The following is a 20,243-nucleotide window of genomic DNA, read 5'->3' on the forward strand; positions in this document are numbered from 1 at the left end:
TCTCTTACTTTTGTCTATTTTTGAGCTATCGGTAAACAGAATCAGTTTGGCATACCTCAAGAAGACTTGCCTTTTTCTCTTAATAGGATGCCATGGGCATCCTTCCATGCCAGTCGCTGTGCCTCTCACTCTTGGTATTAATGATGGTGCCATATGCATCATGTGGTTGAACTCACACCTACTCAGCCAGGGACAATGGTCTGAATGGCCATTCTTCCATCACACCTTACTTTGCATCCTTCCTGAGCAGAGTGGGTATATATGCATGGTTGCTTTGCTAACAAATGAAAGATTCTTAGAATCTGTCCACCATGATGACACATGGTTGAGAGACCCCCAAGAAAGAAGAACCTCCAAGCAGGGTTTCGAAGGTGACAGATACCAAATCTCAGCTCAATCATCTCTGCTCTAAGGTCTTCCGGGGCTCCTCTTTGCCCCCACTGAACATCCAAAGTCCAGGAAGTTCAGGACATATGTTTTGTCCATTGCTGGAGTCTAGCTCCAGGCTGGGAATAGGACAGTGCTTAATAATATTGGGTGAAGAGAGGAGGGAAAGTAAGAAGGAAGTCAGTCTTCCCCGATTCTGTCCACCCCTCTTTCCTTCTCATTCCCAATACATACATTTTCCATCTTTCTCTTATACCAAATTCTGTCCATTTTGCAACACTTAGAATTAGCCTTTGCCTATAGGCACTTTTTATTCAGTGTTGACATGACTTAATGTCCAATCAAGGTGCTGAGTCTCGAAAAGTTAAAGAGGCATCACCGATGACCAGCCCCAGCAGCAGAGCACACCTGCAGAGGGGCGTTGCTGGCGAAGATTTCAAGAGTTTCCCGTAGAGTCAGTCCACAAATATTGATCAAGCATCCGCCACACAATAGGCCTAGCTCTAACTCGGTCCAGAAACAGCCAGAGAGGAGCAGAAAAGAAAGAATTATCTCACTGTTATCACTACAGATAGTATGTAGGAATCACTCACTGTATACTGTTCCTGTTTCCAAGTGCTGTACACATTTTAACTCATTGAATCCCAGAAGCGCAGGATGATGTAGGCACTGCTATTATCTGCATTTTGCAGAGAGCAAACTGCATTTTGCAGAGAGGCACAGAGAGCCTCAAGAACTTGCTCCAAAAGTCACACAGGTTATAAGAGAAAGGCGAGTTCATATTTAGTAAGGTCCTATTATGGGGGAAGCACTTTAACTCCATCTCTGTATTAAGCCCTCCTGTGAGCCTGTGAGCTTGCTGATGTTGTTTCCCTATCGTAGGCGAGGAGCTAGAATCAGAGAGATAGAGTGACATTCTCAAAATCACACAGTCAGTTAATAGCAGAGTGGGGTCTGTCACTTAACGAAGGCAGCAGCTATTTCCCAGATGGCAAGAGGGTGGAACGTGACTAGGACAAATGCAGTGTAAAGGAAGGGGTGGGTAAGCCAGCAGGAGAGTTGGACACAGGGGGATTCAGTGTGATAATGGTGGGTGCAGAAGCAGCTGTAGAGAGCTTCAGAGGGAGATGAGCAAAAAAACCTGGGGCAAGTCAGAGCCTAATCCCCGGGAAAAATGGACAACTTCATGGGGTGAGAATTTAGGGAAGCACGAAGGATGAGACGATCATAAGAGCCGCATTTCTTGAGCACCTACTACGTGGTAGGTCATGTGCTGGACCTTACGAGTGTTGGCGCCTAATCCTCACATCACCCTCCAAGGTAAGAGCTATTCTTGTGCCCACGATAATAAGGTGGCAGTCTATTAACCCATGCACTCATTCGATGAGGTGGGTACTGTTATTCCCATTTCACAGATGAGGAAATGGAGGCCCGGGGAGGGCGGTGAATAGCTCAGGTCATGTAGGTAGTAAGTGGCAAAGCTGGGTTGTGAACTCAGGTGGGCTGATTCTGGAGTCCCCTCACTTACCCACCTGGCTGCAGTTCAGATGGGTCCAGCCACGTCTCTCCAAGACGGGTTCCCCAAGCAGCCCCTGAGATGTACTGAGCACACTCCTGTCCCCAGCACAGCTCCAAGTTCCACAGCAGACGACTTTGCCCAGGCAGGTTCTCAGACTCCTCCGGAAGACCCGGGGATGGGGACCTGAGTTGGGTCAACTGACGCTGTGGGTGGCCTGAGCCCGCTCGTAAATGGAGAACGCCATGGGGTTGTTTGCACTGGGTGGCATCAGGGCTCCAGTTTGGTCTCGACCTCTCCAAATGAAAAAGAAGTTCATTGACTTTGCATCAGGAGGAGCCCCTTCATAATTTCCATCTGTTCTGCATCGAAGTGGCCACTGTTGAGTTAGCTCATTCTGGAAAGTTCCTCCAAAGAGACCTTTCCATCTTCTTTCCATCCAAAGAGGCCTTGTCGTCAGCCTGGTGGGGCTGATTCATGAGCAGCTGCTTCCGGAGCTCAGAATGGGCTCCAAGGCCCCACAGCAGATAGAAAGGACCTCATTGAGCAGCCCTGGCCACTGCCAAGGAGAACTCAGACCCGCACTACTCCCAGGCTGGGTGTCAGTGCAGGGTCAGGCAGGAAGATGCACACTCACATCCCTCGAGCACCTACCACACGCCAGGCCAGGCATCCTAAGTCCCCTTGACTCTGCATCTTCTCGAAAGCCACATGGGGAGACCTTTATTCCTTCTTCCATTCGGCAGGCCTTCTATCAGACATTTAGCAAATGCTTAAGCCGTGTTCTGCTCCTTGCTAGGCCTGAAAGGTGCTTTGAGGAGCAAAAACACTCAAGTTCCTGCCCCAAAGGAGCCCACAGTCCAGTGTGGAGATGCTGATTGTCAAGTGCAACACGTGCAAATCACAAGCAAACACACGCAAACACATGCAAAATTGCGACTATAAAAAGTGGGTGGATGAGGGCTCCTGCTTCTCCCTAGGTCTGTAATTGTGGTTAAGAACCCCATTGTACAGGCAAGGACATTGAGGTTCCCAAACATACGCAGTGTGACTGAAGGATAATGCGCACACTCCCTGGGGCAGGTTAGAGGACCTCTACCTGGGGCCTTCCAACCTCAACCCTAACACTCCACACCTTCACTACAGGGAGCTCCGGGCAGACATATTTACAGCGTATTTGCCTTCCTCCTCTCCTTCACCAAATCGCAAGTGCCTTGTTAAACAAGGAGTGTTTTTACACCCATTGTCCCCTTCTCATGGAAGACTGCTCGTCCTGGCACAGTACCTGACATTTAGTAGGTAGTCAGTGAATATTTGGAGGACAGATGGATTGAAAGTTAGGTGGATAGGTAGGTGGGTGCATGGGGTTTGGAAGGGGCAGATGGATGAATAGATGCATAGAGCAGTGGTTGGACAGGCAAATGGTTAGATGGTTGGATGAACAGATGGATGAATGAATGGTTGGCTTGATTAATTCATGGATGATTAGACTGATGGATGGATAGGTGGTTAGTTGGATAGATGGATTGATGGATGGATGAATGAATGGACACAAGTCTTCACATAGTTATTTTTATTCTTTGTTATCCTAGCATTATCAATCAATACATGTTTCTCTAATAGTTCTAAGAAAGAAAATAATGGGGTGAAACTAATATTCTTGGCCTCCTTTCATCCATATGCCCTCCTCCCCACTCATTGCTTGGGAACGTACAATATCCTTTTAAATGCTCTGATAAGCCCTGCAACAAAGAAAGATTTAACTTTATGTAACCCAGAGTTTACCAATTATAGTCAACGACAGCTTTTCTTTTCCCTAAGACCGTTTGACACACTTGGATCTACGCTTCCATGTATAACCTGACGAATGTGAGTACAAAACATCTTCAGAATTTTTTTTACTTGGCAATCCCTTACTTTAAGTGTTTCTATGATAGGAAAGCCACTTTGTGTATGTGTGTCTATGTATGTGTGTGTGTGTTTGTGTCTATGTATGCATATGTGTGTGTGTATGTGTATGTGTATGCCTACATGTGACTCTTTGTATGTGTGTATTATGATGGCATGGTTTTGAAAACACTTTACCAGGAAAAAGGAGGTGTTTCATGCCCACTTTGCTGGTGATGAAACTTGCTGTGTGACCCTGGTGGTTCAATCCTCTCTGGTCTCCATGCCATCTATAAAAGTAAGAACATGATGGGCTTGGTCTCTAAACTCTCTTCCAGTTCCAGCCTGGCTCTGCTGCATGATACTTCCTGCCTCCCAAGGGATGCGTCTATGTATGGAGGACTTGCCATGTTCCTTCCTGGGCTGCCCTCTTTCCCAGGATGCCTGCCCTTCTCCTCTATGTAAGGGACAGACAGGCCACAAAGGGGTAAATTACCCATACCTGCTCCAAATGTCTGGACACCTTGATGCTATGACTCAATTTTCCTTGCTGGCCCTGCAGGCCTTCGCAGAGCAGTCACGTTCATCTTCCTATCACAGCCCAGTCCTGCCAGGCAGTCAGATCCCAGCACCGGCTGTTCTGTCCCAGCTCGATGCCTCCACCTCCGCCTCCTGGGAGCAAAGTAACTCATCACTGTGTTTTGACTGCAGCCACTTGCACCCCCTGCTCTGGCTCCTCCTGCCTCTTGGGAATCAGCAGTGGCTGAGCTGACAAAATCATTCCACCCCAAGTGTTCCAGAAGCTTAGAGCGGCAGCCCTAGGATCATCACTACAGCCCCATGAGGACTGCCAGGGGTGCAGCTCAGTCTCCCTGGGCCCGGGGACTTGGGGAAGGAGTCTGTCTGAGTGGAGATGGAGGGCAGGGCACCTGGACAGACTGAACAGAGGCTCGGCTCTCAGGCTCCTCAATGAGAGCTCCTGAGAGGCTGGAGATGGTCGCTACCACCCCCAACCTCCACACACAAAGTGGAATCTGTCTGCAACCCCTGTTCCTTAACAGAGCTGGCAAATGAACATGGTGAAAAGAACCAAAACCTGACACCTAAAATCCATCTTCCTAGGACTTCCCAAGAATCTCAGCTTGCCAGGGGCCTGCTCTGTGGATGAGGAGAGCAGTGGAAACCATGTCCAACCCTGGCACGTAGTAGGTGCTCAGTAAATACCATTCAATAGGCCTTTGCTTGCAACTTGCATCATTGTTTTAGGTTTCACTAAGAAAAAACCCTACCATTTAAATCTTAGGATGTCACGCATTGTAAGATAAAACTTGATTTCAGAGATATTAAAAGTTAAATGAGTGCATTTGAATCAACTACATAGGGTACCTGTTAAGTGGGATGAATAAGCAAACGGCGGGAGGTTTAGGTTTACGGTTTCGTATTTACAGATAATGCTGCTACTGACTTGCTCTGTGACCTTGAGGAAATCACTTTCCATCCCTAGACCTCCGCTTCCTCACCAGTCAGGTGGGATTCACCGTCCTCTCCAGCAACCCCAGAAGGCTACTGTAGAAATCCGATGGGATCCAGGCAGCAATGAATCTTCGAAAGCTGCAAAGCCATTTAAATAGGAACCCAAGATGGTCAGTCAACCAGTGAAATCCTCATCCAGGGTATTTACTGTCAGTGTATTTGCTGTGTGACTTTGGATACGTTGCTTTGCCTCTCTGGGCTTCTGTTTCCCCCAGTATCGCCTACAGAGACAAAGGTGTATATAATATATATATATATGGCTATTGGGAATATCAGAGGAGGTGATGTTTGTAAGGTGCTTAATGCCATGTGTGACACGTGGCAAACCAGGGCCATGGACACCAGCTACCGTTGATGTGTGTACACATAGTCACATTATCTGAGTGGTGGGAAGCATGCTTCCAGTAGCCTGGCTACCTGTTTTCTTTAAATCACCATTTGTATCTCCAGTGTCTTATAGACAGTAATTTGCCCTTTGAACAATCTGATGAATGAAAGGATGAATGAATGAATGAATGAATGCATACTCTTGGGTGTGCAGTTAAGGCTGAATTCCACAGCCATCAACTCTTTAAATCACCCACAGGCAAAACAAAAACAAATCACCTTGGAGATTGTGCAGCCTTACCCCCATTTCATAGAGAAGGAAACGGAGGCTCCGAGAGATTCAGGAAGTTGCCTAAACCCACACTGCCCACAAATAGAGTCCAGATCAAGCCCCCAGCTGCCACCCCCAGTATTTCTCCTTCAGCCTCAGACCCAGGGCCAATGTCCAGTCCCTCTCCGACTCCAGTGACCAAGGGCACACTCTTCCTAGGGTAAGCATTGTTCCAGTTTCTCTGACACAAATGCTTCCCTAGGAAGCCCTGGGAGGAAAAACTGCCGCTGCCTCCGGGGCCTCAGACCTGGCCCCATTACTATTCCTCTCGGTGTAATAAATACGTTTTAAGAGAAACAGATGCCAGAACAGTTGGACAGGAAGGGTCCAGGCCTGTGAAGAGGAATCTGGTTTGTGAAAATCTGTCTATTTGCCAGACGGTGAGCAGGATGCCACAGCCAGCCAGGTGCGGGCCCGGCTGCCAGGTGGGTTCATCCAGCCTTCCTACCACGCCTGCAGGCCCCTCTGGACCACCATCCTCAGGCGCTCAAATGGGTGTCCAGTTGTCGTGCCTGCTGCAAAGGGCCCCAGGATGCCGATCATGGCCCCTTAATCACGTCGGCCACTTCAGTGGGAGGGGGGCCTTTATCTCGAAACCCGTAGCAACATACGCAAAGCGTGGCAGGGATGGGGAGGCATCTTCCGACTCAGACACACCACCGTCCATGAGTGGCTTTTCTCTTCCATCGCTGTCTGAGGATGCTTGTGACCTGCAAGTAGTGACCTCGATACCTGACCGTTTGAAACTGTGATAGGGAAGTGTCCCCTTATTGCCTTTTCTGTCTGGGGAGTCTCTTCACTCTCCCTGCATGGAAAAAAAAGAAATGTGGGCTGATTTACAAAAGGCATCTTGGCTGCTGTAGGTGTAGGTTCCAGCTTCCACGAGGTACAGAAGCCCAGATCAGACTTTTGTCCCGGACTAGACACCCCATCACACACCTTCTCCCTTGGCTTGAGCTCATAAATCCCAGTGATTTTTGGCAGACCTGTGAGCAGCGGCAGGAAAGCAGAACGCTCAGAGTATGGCCTGACTTTTTGTCCTCACAGCCATCCAGCAGGGAGAAGAGATCACCTCTACTTCGCAGGTGAGAAAGAAGCGGTTCTAGGAAGAACACGACTTGCCCACGGTCATGCATTTCAGAAGTGAGTGTTGGGGGGCGGGGACACACAGGGCTGCCTGACTGTCATGTCGCCTCTCTTCTTGCTGATTCAGCCGCCTTTCTAGGAACAGACTAATGACTCTCCTCCATCCTCCCAAACACTGGCTGGAGATGAAGATATTCCACTATTTCTCTCACCTGCTCTGTGGTTCCAAGCAAAGTGAGGCATTCGTTTGCTTCTGGGAGAACTAATGCCAAGAACCTCTCTTTCTTTCTCCTCCCTTCTCAGAGCTGCAGAAGGAGATTAATCATATAATAATCTTTCCCTTCAATAAATTTAGCTTCCAGTATTCTTTCCCATTGTTCCCCAAAAGCCCTGGCAATTCAAGTATTCTGCATCTGAATTATATTTCTCCAAGCATTCCTTGTTCTCAGAAGTGGTATGAAAATACTTTGTGTGTGGTTGTGTAATCTGACTTTTTTTTTTTTTGTGGTGGTGATGGTAGAGAGATGAGGGGAGCTAGTCTTTTCTAAAACTGTGGTAATAATAACAGTCTCACTGCCTACCATATGCTGAGAACTTACGGTATTCCAGGCTCTGCACTGAGCATTGTGCAAGCAGCATCTTATTTAACCTTTTCAGCCCTGCTAGGAGATGGCTGCTGGTGTTGTCATGCCATAGTGACAAGAAAGCAAAGCACATTTTTGTCACTTGCCCAAAATCACACAATTATAAAGTGGCAGAGCTGGATTTCAGCCTTGGGTTTCCTAAGTGCTGGGTCCTCTGCGTGGCTTCACTGAACTTCCATTCCACCTTCTTTGGCCTGGAGAAGCTGTGAAACAAAGCAGATGTTTCTCTTTCTTTTCTCTTTTCTTTCAATGGAGTCTCTCTCTGTTGCCCAGACTGAAATACAATGGCATGATCCTGGCTCACTGTAACCTCTGCCTCCTGGGTTCAAGCAATTCTCCAGCCTCAGCCTCCCAAGTACCTGGGATTACAGGTGCCTGTCACCACACCTGGCTAAATTTTGTAATTTTTTTTTTAGTAGAGATAGAGTTTCACCATGTTGGCCAAGCTGGTCTTGAACTCCTGACTTCAGGTGATCCTCCCACTTCGGCCTCCCAAAGTGCTGGGATTACAGGTGTAAGCCATCACACCCTGCCCAAGCAAGATATTTCTAGACTGTCTTGAAGCAAGGGTTCTGAATGCAGACTTGTTCCTGCCAATGAGAGGTATTGATGTGAGATTTAGGAAGCTAATGTGAGTCCATCCTCTGGTGATTTGTGACTACTGTTATTGGCAAAGAGTGTGGTGGTAGTAACTGGAGGTTTTCCTGCAACAGGCACCCCACTTCATTCTCCCACGTCCTAGACCTCAAGAGGCAGTGGTGGTAGAAGTGCAACAGTGCCTCGCATCTGGCATAGTCTGGCAGCAGCTCCCCAGGTCCAGGTGCTTCTGCTTTTTGTATTCTGGGAGTTATTCTAGGGAACTTCACCTAGAACTTGCTCCTTCTGCACTTCCAGTGATCCTACGTGCCTTGGATTCCCTGTATTAAATCCCTTCCTGCTTAAGATACCTGGACAGGATTTTGTTTCCTGCTTGGAGCATGGACTGATCCACTGGGTGACATCAGGGAAACCCATTCTAGCTTCTGAGCCTTAGTTTCTGTACAGTTTGCAGAGTCATAGAAAGGCTGTAATGAGGGAGTGGGAGGAAAAGAGCTTCCCAAAGGTGAGTCTTTCTGCAGAGATTGTGGCCCAATCAGAAGGTACTCTTCCAAATAGAGAACATGGAGTGTAGTTCCCCCAGTAAATGGCCCATAGTCACCCATCACTTTCAAACCCATTACAGAACCTGCTACCTAAACAGCACGCCCAGGACGTGGAGAGCACCTGGAATATCGAACAAGGGGCGAGACAGGCTTTTAGCTCGTGTCGGTTCCTGGTCCTCTTCACTCTTGATTCCGTCATCTGTGCCAGCTCACCTGGGAGCCTTGCTGTGATGGCACAGTGAGGAGTTGCTGGCATGAACTGCATAATCTTGCCCTTCTGTCTTACAGGGGGCATGGCAGGATGTCCCAGGAACAGACTCCACCTCATCATCCTTGAGATGTTGCAGCTTCCAGAAGTCTACAGTGCCGACCAGGGACCTCTGGGATCTTGTTCACCTAACAGAGAAATAAGTCTGAAGCAGACAACCGTGAGAATGAAGCCAGCAATCTGCCAGGATGCCTCAGCCACTGTCAAGACTTGTGTGTGCAGAGAAACTGGATGTAAGAGGGGAGGACTGAAAGGGTGTGCAAGCCACTGGGTTCAGCCATCCATTCAATCAACATTTTTTGACCGCCCACTATGTGCTAGGTCCTGTGCTTACATTCAGGATTTAATAGTAAAGAAATTATGGGACTTCATTGTGCTGATAGTGTTTCAGGGGAGAGAGAAGCGAACATGGTTATACATGAGAGTGATTAGTGCCAAATTGGGGGAAGCAAAGTGGGTGGGGTGTGTGTGTCATGGAAACACAGGGAAACCACGTGATTCAGTCAAGGGCAATCAGGGAAGGATACCTGGAAGAGGTGACACATAAACCAAGACCTGATGAACATGTATAAATTTTTTTGGCAAACCAGAATGGTGAGGTGAGGGGAAAAATGCTTCTAGAGAGAACAGCCTGAGCGAAGACTCTGGAATGAGAATGAGTTTATCCCAGGACTCAGAGATGTTTAGAAGTGCTGAGTAAGGAGTAATGGGGAGAAGGGCAGAGCCAGACCTCAGAGGGTCCTGGAGACCAGGCTAAGGAGCATGGTTTCATCAGGAGGACACTGGAGGACACTGAGAAACCATGGAACAGTTTTGGACAGGGAAATGTGTTCTAGTTATTGATGGTTGCATAAATCCACAGAGCTTCTATTTTTCTAATAGACTATTTTTTAGAACAACTTTAAATTCACAGCAACATTGAGGAGAAAGTACAGAGAGTTCCCACATATCCCTCACCCACCAACATAGCCTCCCCCACCATCAACGTGATTACAATAGATGAACTAACAATGACACATCATTATCAACCCAAGTTCGTAGTTTACATTAGGGTTCGCTCTTGGTACTACTGTACATTCCATGGTTTTTGGCAAATGTATAGTGACATGTATCCACCATCCTAATAATGTACAGAATAACTTCACTACCCTAAAAGCCCTCCAGCTCCCATGGAATTTTTTTTTTTTTTTTTTTTGAGACAGAGTTTTGCTCTTGCTACCCAGGCTGGAGTGCAATGGCGCGATCTCGGCTCACCGCAACCTCCGCCTCCTGGGTTCAAGCAATTCTCCTGCCTCAGCCTCCCAAGTAGCTACCATGCCACCATGTCCAGCTAATTTTTGTATTTTTAGTAGACACGGGGTTTCACCATGTTGACCTGGATGGTCTCAATCTCTTGACCTCGTGATCTGCCCAACTTGGCCTCCCAAAGTGCTGGGATTATAGGCGTGAGCCACTGCGCTCGGCCCCATGGAACTTTTTTAAAGGAGGGATTTCTGGGTTTCTCTCTCAGATCTATGGAACTAGAATCCTGACAGGTAAGACCAAGGAATTTGCATATTAATGTTTCCCCCACCTATCTCCAAATAGAGGGTGAAACTGAGATAGCTAATCCAAGCCATTGTCTGCCTCCAGAAACTTCTGGATGATACAATATCTAAGGCCTCTTCTCTGCCTTTGCCTGGAAGTCCACTTCCAGTTGACTTTAGAATCCATGTAGTTCTCATGGGACCCCGGTGGCCTTCCCTGAATGATTGGTGTTGAGAAAAGATCCTTCCCCGCTGCAAAGCTTTACCTTCCCAGCAGGGCTGTCAGACTTCTAGTCTTCCTCTAGGGACACCCAGCAGAATTCTTTCAGGGGAATATGCGGTGCAGGATGAACAACGTTTGGAAACAAAATGAAGGGAAAGAGCAAAAATATATATATTTTCTGGAATTAGCCCCCTCCATCTTTACTATAGTAACCAAGATTCTTGCCTGTAATCCCAGCACTTTGAGAGGCCGAGATGGCTGGATCACCTGAGGTCAGGAGTTTGAGACCAGCCTGGCCAACGTGGTGAAACCCCATCTCCACTAAAAATACAAAAATTAGCCATGTGCGGTGGCAGGCACCTGTAATCCTAGCTAATTGGAAGGCTGAGGCAGGAGAATTGCTTGAACCCTGGAAGTGGAGGCCTTTTTCTCTTTTCAGAAAGAGAGAGAGAGAGAAGAAGTAATTAAGTCCACCTTCCTCCTGCCCACCCTTCCCCAACACCCTTCCAAAGCTCCATCGCTGGACCTATAGGTGTGGGTGTGGGGTTTATTGGCATCTACAGCAGCTAAGATGCAGACATTGCAGGCCACATGGTGCTAATCATGTTACAGAGTTCACAGGGGAAGAAAGGGAGAGGAGGGAGGGGGTCAGAAGCAACTTTTGCCAACTCTGAAAACAGTTCCGCCCACTGCCTCTTAGCTGTGTAGGGAAGGGGCCAGATCAGATTAGGGCCACCAGTTGCTACATTATGTGTCTCGAGTCCACTAACTCTCATTAAGCTCCGAAAATCCCTTTTACGGCATTTAGGACACCTCTGGAGGAGCTTGCTGTGTAAATATTATTCCACCATTAAATCCTACAACCAGGCCACCGGCAACAAGTGGATTCGCAATGGTTTCGTCGAGGGGGCTGCACTGGGGGCCTGTGAAGTGCGGCCAAGGGGCTTGGCCCAGAAGCCAGCGCAAGCGGGAAAGCGCCTGATTCTCCCACGAAAGCCTCCTGCCACTTGGGCCTGCTTAATGAAACGGGGCCGCTGGGGCATTCGATTTGGGCTGGGAACCAGACAAGCCATCGGGAGCCACTTAGAGCGAGGGCCTGCCTTAGACAGCTGGCGTTCCTGCTTACCCCGCTTAATCCCACGTGGGAGCCTTGTGGGCTGCAGACCTCCTGGCTGAGACTGGGGCCTGCCTCGAGTATCCCCCACCTCGGCAGCAGAGCAGATGCGGGCATCGTTCCGGGGAGGTGACTTTTTCCCAGCCGGAGGCAACTTTGCCTTGGGTGTCCTTTCTGTTGTCTGCAAGCCCAGACCTTTTCTTTATTAATTTGTGTATTGGGAGGAAGGAAATGGCTACATGACGAGCCATCGATTATTGTGGATGGATAACCCATCTGACTCAGCAGATGCTGCTGTTGCCGCTGCTGGGATGGCTGCCACTGCTTTCGGCTTTTCTTTTTCTTTTTAAAAAATTAATTAATTTACTTTTTAAGCTGATTTGCAGATTGCACTTCTGGGATGTGGTGAGCAAGGATGAAGGACTTAGAGTTGAAAAGTGACTAGCTCAGGTATGGGAGGCATTCGGCGTTCCAGAATTCTTCCTTGAACTCAGTCGCGGGCAAGACAAGCCTGGTGCTCTGCCAGTGAGGAATCCCATGCTCTGGACCTACAGGGATATGAAGCGGGCAAGTCCTGGCACACAATGGGTGCCCCGTAAGTGGGGACTGAGGCATATGAAGCCCCAAGCACCACTGTGTCTGGCACATTGCTCAATTAACACAGTCTTTTTCATTCTTCTTTCAGGAGTTCGAACCCCATCTCAGTCATGTTTGCAGCTGCATGATGTTGAGAAAATCGCTTTCCTTTTCTGAGCTTCAGTTTCCACATCTGTAAAATGGAGCTTATATCTGCAACACGGAGCTGCTTAAAAGGTTCAGTCATCCATACGTGGGCTTGTTTAATATGTAGTTGTTGACTACCTACTGTGTGTTGGTGCTGAGGGTTTTGTGATGAATAAAATCTGGTGCAGGGTCCAGCCCCGCAGGGTCTAGTGGGTGTTTTTTTGTGTGCAGAGACAGATCACAGGAAAGACATAAGGATGCAGAGATAAGAGAAGAATTCAGCTGGGCCTGGGGGACCACTGCCACCAAGGCACGGAGTCCAGGAGTGGCCCCGAATACCTGGACATGCTATATTTATTGTACGCAAGGTGCGGAGGCAGGGCCAGGAGAGTGACTCATCCGACATGATTGGTAGGGGTCAAGCAAATCGTGTACACACAATAGAGGGGGCCATGTGGGTACAGTACAGTGGGCCACGTGGGTACAGTACAGGGGGTCACGTGGGTGCAGTACGGGGGCCACGTGGGTATAGTACAGGGGCCACGTGGGTACAGTACAGGGGGCCACGTGGGTACAGTACAGGGGGTCATGTGGGTACGGTATGGGGGTCACGTGGGTACGGTATGGGGGTCACGTGGGTGCAGTATGGGGGTCACGTGGGTACTGTACAGGGGGTCAAGTGGGTACGGTACATGGACCACGTGGGTATGGTACAGGGGGCCACGTGGGTACAGTACAGGGGCCACGTGGGTACAGTACAGGGGGTCACGTGGGTACGGTACAGGGGGTCACGTGGGTACGGTACCGGGGTCACGTGGGTATGGTACAGAGGGCTTCTACGTCTCAGGCAGCTGCTGCAAGGAGGGAAGGCACATACATCAGTTTTTTTTTTTATGCACTTCTCAGAGAGATCAAAGGCTTTTAGGATTCCTGTATTCTTACTTCTCACAACTTGTAAGAATTTACAAGGGAGTATCGGGTGGAAAAGTGGAACATGAAAGTGGACAAGGATGGTGACAGTAGCAGCACAGCACCAAGGAGAGGTGTTTAAGCCCCTGGATGTCTGCGGCCGGCCTGGCTAGTGCCAGACCTTCCTCAAGAGCTGAACAGAGCAGAGTGTTCTCTGAAATCCCCAGTGAAAGGGAAAGTCCCCCTCATGGCCTGCTAAGCAACCGATGCCTCTCCAGGCCCTGGTGTTACCGCAAGGCATTTACTCTTGCCTCCTGATCACATCTCACAATGTTTCTTCAATCTGGCGCTTCCCTCAGAGAGCTAGTGGTCCACAGAGGAGCTGACAGGTAAATAGGATGCTCCCATCGTCAGTGCTGTGATTGGAAGCCCTGATGAAAGCCCTTACTGTAGCCTGCCTAGAGGACAGGGGGTGACTGGCCATGACCTCCTAGAGCAGGGTTTAGCGAACCACTGTCCCCAGGCCAAATCTCATCCACTGCCTCTTTCCTACAGCTCACAAGCTAAGAATGGTCTTTACACCTTTAAATGGTTTTACACGATCAAAATCATGTTTCGTGCCACTTGAACATTCCATGACATTCAAATTTCAGTGTCCATAAATTCCGCTTTCTTGAAACACAGCCACGTTCGTTCATTCGTGTACTGTTTGTACCTGTTTGCACGTTGACCGTGTACCCCCACGAAGTCTAAACTATTTACTGTACAGAATACATTATCTGACCACTGTCCCAGAGGAGGTGATATGTGAGTCCAAGCCAAAGGACAGGGAGAAATTGGTCAGCTGGAGATGGACGGAAGGGGTGAGAAGAGGTTTGCTTTGCAGGCTGGAGAAAATTTGTGGCATCTTCGAAGATGACGCAATTCCTATGCAACACACTGCAAAGCGCAGTACCAATTTGAGTTTTCAGAACAGCAGAGGGTAGGCCCATCACCAATCTCCTTAGAGAAAGTGTAAGAGGAGTAATCATGACACGAGATCTCATTATTCAGTACCTATTTGGTCCACTGTGGTTTTCCTAACACTCTCATATTCAGTCCGCCAAATGGACCTGAGAAATGAGATCATTAGCCCACTTCACAGATGAGGAATTGGGAGCTCAGAGAAGTAAAGACACCCAGCCAAGGTCACACAGCAAAACAGAGATTAGAATGTCCCAGCTGTCTCCTTTGCAAATTCATGTTCCAAGCCCACACTCATACATTTGTCAGCACTTATCCTGTAAAGTTAAAAAGCCATGTGTTGGTAAGAAACAAGAAAAATAAAGAAAAAATGGGAGTGAACTAGAATCTAAAGTACATTGTTTTTTGAGACAGGGTCTCATGCTGTTGCCCATGCTGGAGTGCAGTGGCGTGATCATAGCTCACCGCAGCCTCGACCTTCTGGGCTCAAGTCGTCCCCCGACCTCAGCCTCCCAACTAGCAGGGACCATAGGCATATGCCACATGCTCTGCTGACTTTTTTAAATTTTTTGTAGAGATGACATCTCACTGTGTTGCTCAGACTAGTCTCGAACTCCTGGCCTCAGGGGATCCTCCCACCTCAGCCTCCCAGAGTACTGGGGTTAAAGGCATAAGCCACGGCGTTTGGCCCAAAGTAGAAATTTGCAGCTACTCTCCACCCTCCAACACCTTGGAGGTTGTATCCAGTTCCCTCCCCCAACTCTTGCAAGTTCTTCTGAAATTCAGCTACACCGCTGGGAAGGAGGAAGAAAAAAATAAAAATAAGCCAGGCTTCCCAGAAAGAGCCAGCAGGAGAGAGCTCTCTGAGATGGGTGGAGAGGCGTATCCCTGAACGCAGCAGAGTTGGCAGGCCCAGCTCCCGGCAGCTGTTGGCTGCACACAGAATAAACACGAGCGGATGGATGGATGGGTTAGGGAAGCCACTTCGCCTGGCGGGCTCCAGGCAAAGCCGCGAGGCGCTGGGTGGCAGGCCTGCCAGCTGACGGGAAGTGACTCGGGCGCGGGGTTTGTGCTTTTGGCTGCTTGGCGCAGGTCTGCGCAGCATCGGGGGCATTGATGAGAGAGATAGGAAGCTATGGAAGTGGGTGGTCCTGGCAGCTCCTGTCTGTGTGTCCTGGGGTGAGACTGTTCACCCATCTGAACCTCAGTGACCTCATCCATATGTGGAGGTAGCAGTGCCCTCCTTTGAGGACAGTGGTGCAGTGAACATTGTGAGGTGCTGCTCGGATCCCTCTTCGAGGAAAGCATCATTGCCCCAGTGTCTGGGAGTGCTGGCCTTAGCCACTGGCCCCTTAAGGGATGAACCCAGCTCCAGAGACCACTTTATCCGAGGTCACATCCATGTGGCGATGGGAACCCCCGATCCATGTAAGTTATGAAGGCCTGGATGGCACTGAAGAAATGTTCTCGCTCCAGGGCCACCCTTGCTGTTGGCTGAGGCCATTGTTCAGCCTGCATCGTGACTCAACTTCTCCCACCACCCACTTCCCCTCTTCCCTCCTTCGGTGGCTGTCAATCCAAAGACTCTTCCTAATAAATGGCACGCATGGTAAACGCTGTCTAACTGTGCTTCCTGGCCACCCACCTTTGGACTACCGGCTTGAGAAACTGCGTTTGGAAAGCACCTAGGGCACAGAGAGAGCTCAAAGTGGGAGAATAAGCCAAGGGAAGGCGAGAATTGCAGAGAAGCCGACTTCAGCATGTCCACACCCCTCTGGATGTCAAAGGCAATACACAAAGTAAATCAGCAGAGCAGGTGTCCTTTGTTAAAGCCCTGGGGCATTTTTTCTGCCATTGGATATGATGCCCGGATATGCACCAGGCATGCTCAGGCAATTAAAGGCATTCTTATTCCCATTTGACAGAGGTGAAGACTGAGGCCCAGAGAAGTGACTACAATCTGACAGAGTTTCTTGCATGATCAGTTATTCATTTAGTCATAAAACATTGAATGCTGGGCTCTGGGGCCACTGGAGGCTGCTCAGAGCCCTGGAGAGAGACATTAGGCGAGCCCAACAATGAAAATGACAGAAAGTTTGAGAAAAGTGATGATGCACACGTGTAGAATAAGAGTAAAATGGGGGAACCTACAGTGGCCAGGAGGGGTCACAGCAGGATTGGAATTGACATCTTCCAACCCTGCTCCCTCACCTGCCCAACAAACTGCTGTTTGGAGAGGTAAATTGGAGAGGCTGGGTTCTCAGCCATCCCTAGCTTCTTCCCAACTCTGTGTTTAAGAGCCAGCACAAAAACCCCAGATGTCCCCACCCTCTCTGCAACTGAGGAGCCAGAATACCATAGCTGAGTTTCTTCTCCAGCCAGTCGAAAACTTCACAAACCCTGTTGTCTCCAAAGCAAGACGGCCAAGTTCAGAAACAACTCTGAATCTTCCCTTTCCTCTGCGCATCTCCAGCAAGTGGTCAGCTTCTCTTTCCAGTAATCAGAGCCAAAGCTCATCTCTCTCTCCATTTTCCTCCATTTTCTCTCATAGGCTGAAGCATCCGTCCTCTGCAGAAGCTCTTTCCTGTTCTGAAGTTCCCCACCCAGATCTTTTTCCTGGCAACATCAAGAAGCTTTCTCAGCATAGGGAAAAAGAGTCTAGAAGGGTCATGGCTCAGTGGCAGCTATTGGATTCCTGGGAAGAGTCAGGCTCAGAGTGACAGAAACAGAGAGGAGACCATCAGAGCTATGTGGGTGAAGTAGTGAGTGTGGCAGAAATGTGCCTTCAAAGCCACAACCTTGGGGAGCTCTCTCAAAGACAGCTCGGGACAGTATCACTTGTCCCAGAAAGCCTGGCCCCTGTCCAGATCTGCAGCCTCCAAGCCCACTGCTCCATGTAAATGCCCCAGTCTACACTGCTGCCACGTTCCTCCCCACTCTTCCTTCTGTCTGAAATGCTGGTCCTCCTGTTGGCTAGCATCAATACATTCTTCCAATTGTAGCTCAAGTAGCACCTCCTCTGAGAAGCATTCCTGGCCAGGCCTAGCGCTCCTTTAGACTCTTCATGTAAGAGTGCTTGTCACACTGAATTGTCATTGTGAGTTAATCTGTCTTCTTCCCTCACTAGTCTCTGAGCCATCTGAAAGCAGGGACCACCAGAGTTTACTCATGCTAGGGCCACCAGAAGTTAGCTCAGAGCCTGGTACATAATAAGTGCTTTGATGTTGTTGCCTGACTCCACCAGAGCTCCCCTTCTCTCTTTTTATCTTGATTTTATTCTTCAAATAGGCCTCAAATTGTACATGGGATGGCCATCCACCTTCCTGAACTGGTACATCCCTTGCAAAAAATCTTAGGGAAGATTCTCATTGGTCCAGAATGGGTCACGTGCTTCTCCCTAAAACAATCATGTGACCTGAGAAAAGGATGGCTTTGATTGGCCAGGTCTGGGTCACATGTGGCTTCTGTGGCTGGCAGTGAGATCAGCTACATCAGGAAGCAGTAAAGGAAGCAAGCAGAAGCAGTGGTTCTATTCCTGGAAAATGAGGAGTGTGAGACTGGGAGAGGTAACACATCTCCACTATGAACCATGTAGCCCAATCTTGGGGCAAAGTTTGTTTGCTTCACCAAACTGACAATTTTGTGGAGTAACTGGTGATTTTCTCCAGAAGGAGAGATTGTACAGGGTTCTGAGTGCACCTAGTGAGCAGTTGACAAATATTTAAGCATGAGGCTGGAGAAGCAGATAGAGGCAGAGTGTGAAAGGCCTTGAATGATTCAAGATGTTTGATCCTGGAGATGAGCAAACGACAGCTCTGGAACTGGCCATCTGTTTTATAAATAAATCTTTATTGTAAAACAGCCACACACATATTGTCAATGGCTAACTTTCACTACATCTGCAGAGTTGAGTAGTTGTGAAAGTGACTGTATAGCCTCAAGCCAGAAATACTTAATGTCTGGCAATTTACAGAAGATATTTTAAAGATAGGGGTGGATGGGCCATGCAGTTCATTGGGATGCAGGTGGATCTGTAAGCGTGACTGTCTCACTGGTCTTTCTCCCAGGTGGGGATCTCTAGAAACAGACCTGGAGACAAGGAAATTAGTGGGAGTTTATTTGGAAGGTGATCTCAGGAAGACCAATTGGAAAGGGGCAGGCAGTCAGAGAGGAAAGAGAAGGCAGCCTTTACTAGGGACATCAGGAGTCGGTTATCATTGTCAACCAGAGCTTAGTTACACTGGGAACTCTGGGAGCAGCATAGATTAAGCACTTCTGTGGGGAAAAGGAGCTGGGGTATTGATACACCAAATCCCACCTGGCACTGGTGGAGGACTGTTCCCAGTGCAGTGTAAATTACTTGGCACTTGCACCCTTGCCCATGCATGGGTAGAGCAGACTCACAGCCAGAGAAATCCAATGAGCCACAGGTGTTGACAGGCACACCCTCTTCCCCAAACCCCGGACAAAGAATCTGGTCCCAGATATCCCTTGAGACTGGTTTTCTTCAGCTTCTGACTGAGCCTGTCTTTGAGAACAGTCTTGAGGAATTCCCAGGGGAGAGTTGGTGGTGGCAGAAAAGGCGAGTGGTTTACACTCCTGGATTTTACAGTTGTTTATAGAATGTCCATGATACGTCAATGAGTTTCCTGGCACATCTGTGGGAGGCAGAGTCCCTCCTCTGCTAAGCACTGGCTGTGGGACCTGGCACAAGTTCCTACACATTTCTCTTTTGTTCTTTCTTTTTTTTGAGACTTAGTGTCACTCTGTCACCAGGCTGGAGTTCAGTGGCGTGATCTTGGCTCACTGCAACTTCACTTACAGTAAAGAAGAGGAAATTTAGGCTTAGAAATGCATAGGAACAGCCGGACGTAGTAGCTCATGCCTGTAATCCCAACACCTTGGGAAGCCAAGGTGGGCGGATCAGGAGATAGAGACCATCCTGGCCAACATGGTGAAACGCCATCTCTACTAAAAATAAAAAAAATTAACCGGCATGGTGGCATATGCCTGTAGTTCCAGCTACTCAGGAGGCTGAGACAGGAGAATGGCTTGATCCTGGGATGTGGAGGTTGCAGTGAGCTGAGATCGTGCCACTGCACTCCAGCCTGGGAGACAGAGTGAGACTCCATCTCAAAAAAAAAAAAAAAGAAAAAGAAAAGGGGAAAAAAAAAAGGACCTCATGGTGGGACGAGGCTTAAATGAGACACTGGGTATGAAGCTGTCAGCAAATTCAGGCTATCGTTACCAGTCCTATGGCAGGCTTGAACCTTGCCCCCCCGCTCAGGAGTCTGCAAGAAATCCCAGCTGTTTATTTTCTGTAAATCACTATTTCTTTTTCCAGCCCCCATTCCGTTGGGCTAGAGGAAAACATAACATAAGGCAGATATTGAGAAAGCCCAGCCCCCGACCTGTACCCCTAAGGTGGTGCCACAACCAGAGTCTTCATTTTAACATATCAGAAAACCAGGGATCGTTGTCAGTTCTCTGCATGGCTTGTACCCACCCCCAAATGATAACAGTAGAGCTGGCAACAAAATGAGACGAGGAGAGAGAAAAAAGGATGAAACCCTGCAGAAAACAGAAACGCACACATACCGACCAACCATTTCCATCCAAAATATCCAAACCCAGTCCCTCCAGTCTCCCGTCTCACGTGGTTTA

General features: G+C 48.7%; 1 non-coding gene across 1 annotated transcript; it reads left to right on the top strand.

Annotated features, from left to right (window-relative positions):
• Positions 1-7,844: 7,844 nt before the first annotated feature.
• On the top strand, positions 7,845-9,488 carry LOC110567243 (uncharacterized). The gene is made up of 3 exons (XR_010339415.1): positions 7,845-7,926; positions 8,763-8,813; positions 9,142-9,488. It is a non-coding gene; the product is annotated as an uncharacterized LOC110567243 (transcript).
• Positions 9,489-20,243: the final 10,755 nt, after the last annotated feature.

The sequence above is a fragment of the Aotus nancymaae genome, unplaced genomic scaffold, assembly GCF_030222135.1.
Source record: "Aotus nancymaae isolate 86718 unplaced genomic scaffold, 86718_ANA_hifiasm-v0.15.2.pri h1tg000076l, whole genome shotgun sequence".
Classification (NCBI taxonomy): Eukaryota; Metazoa; Chordata; class Mammalia; order Primates; family Aotidae; genus Aotus; species Aotus nancymaae.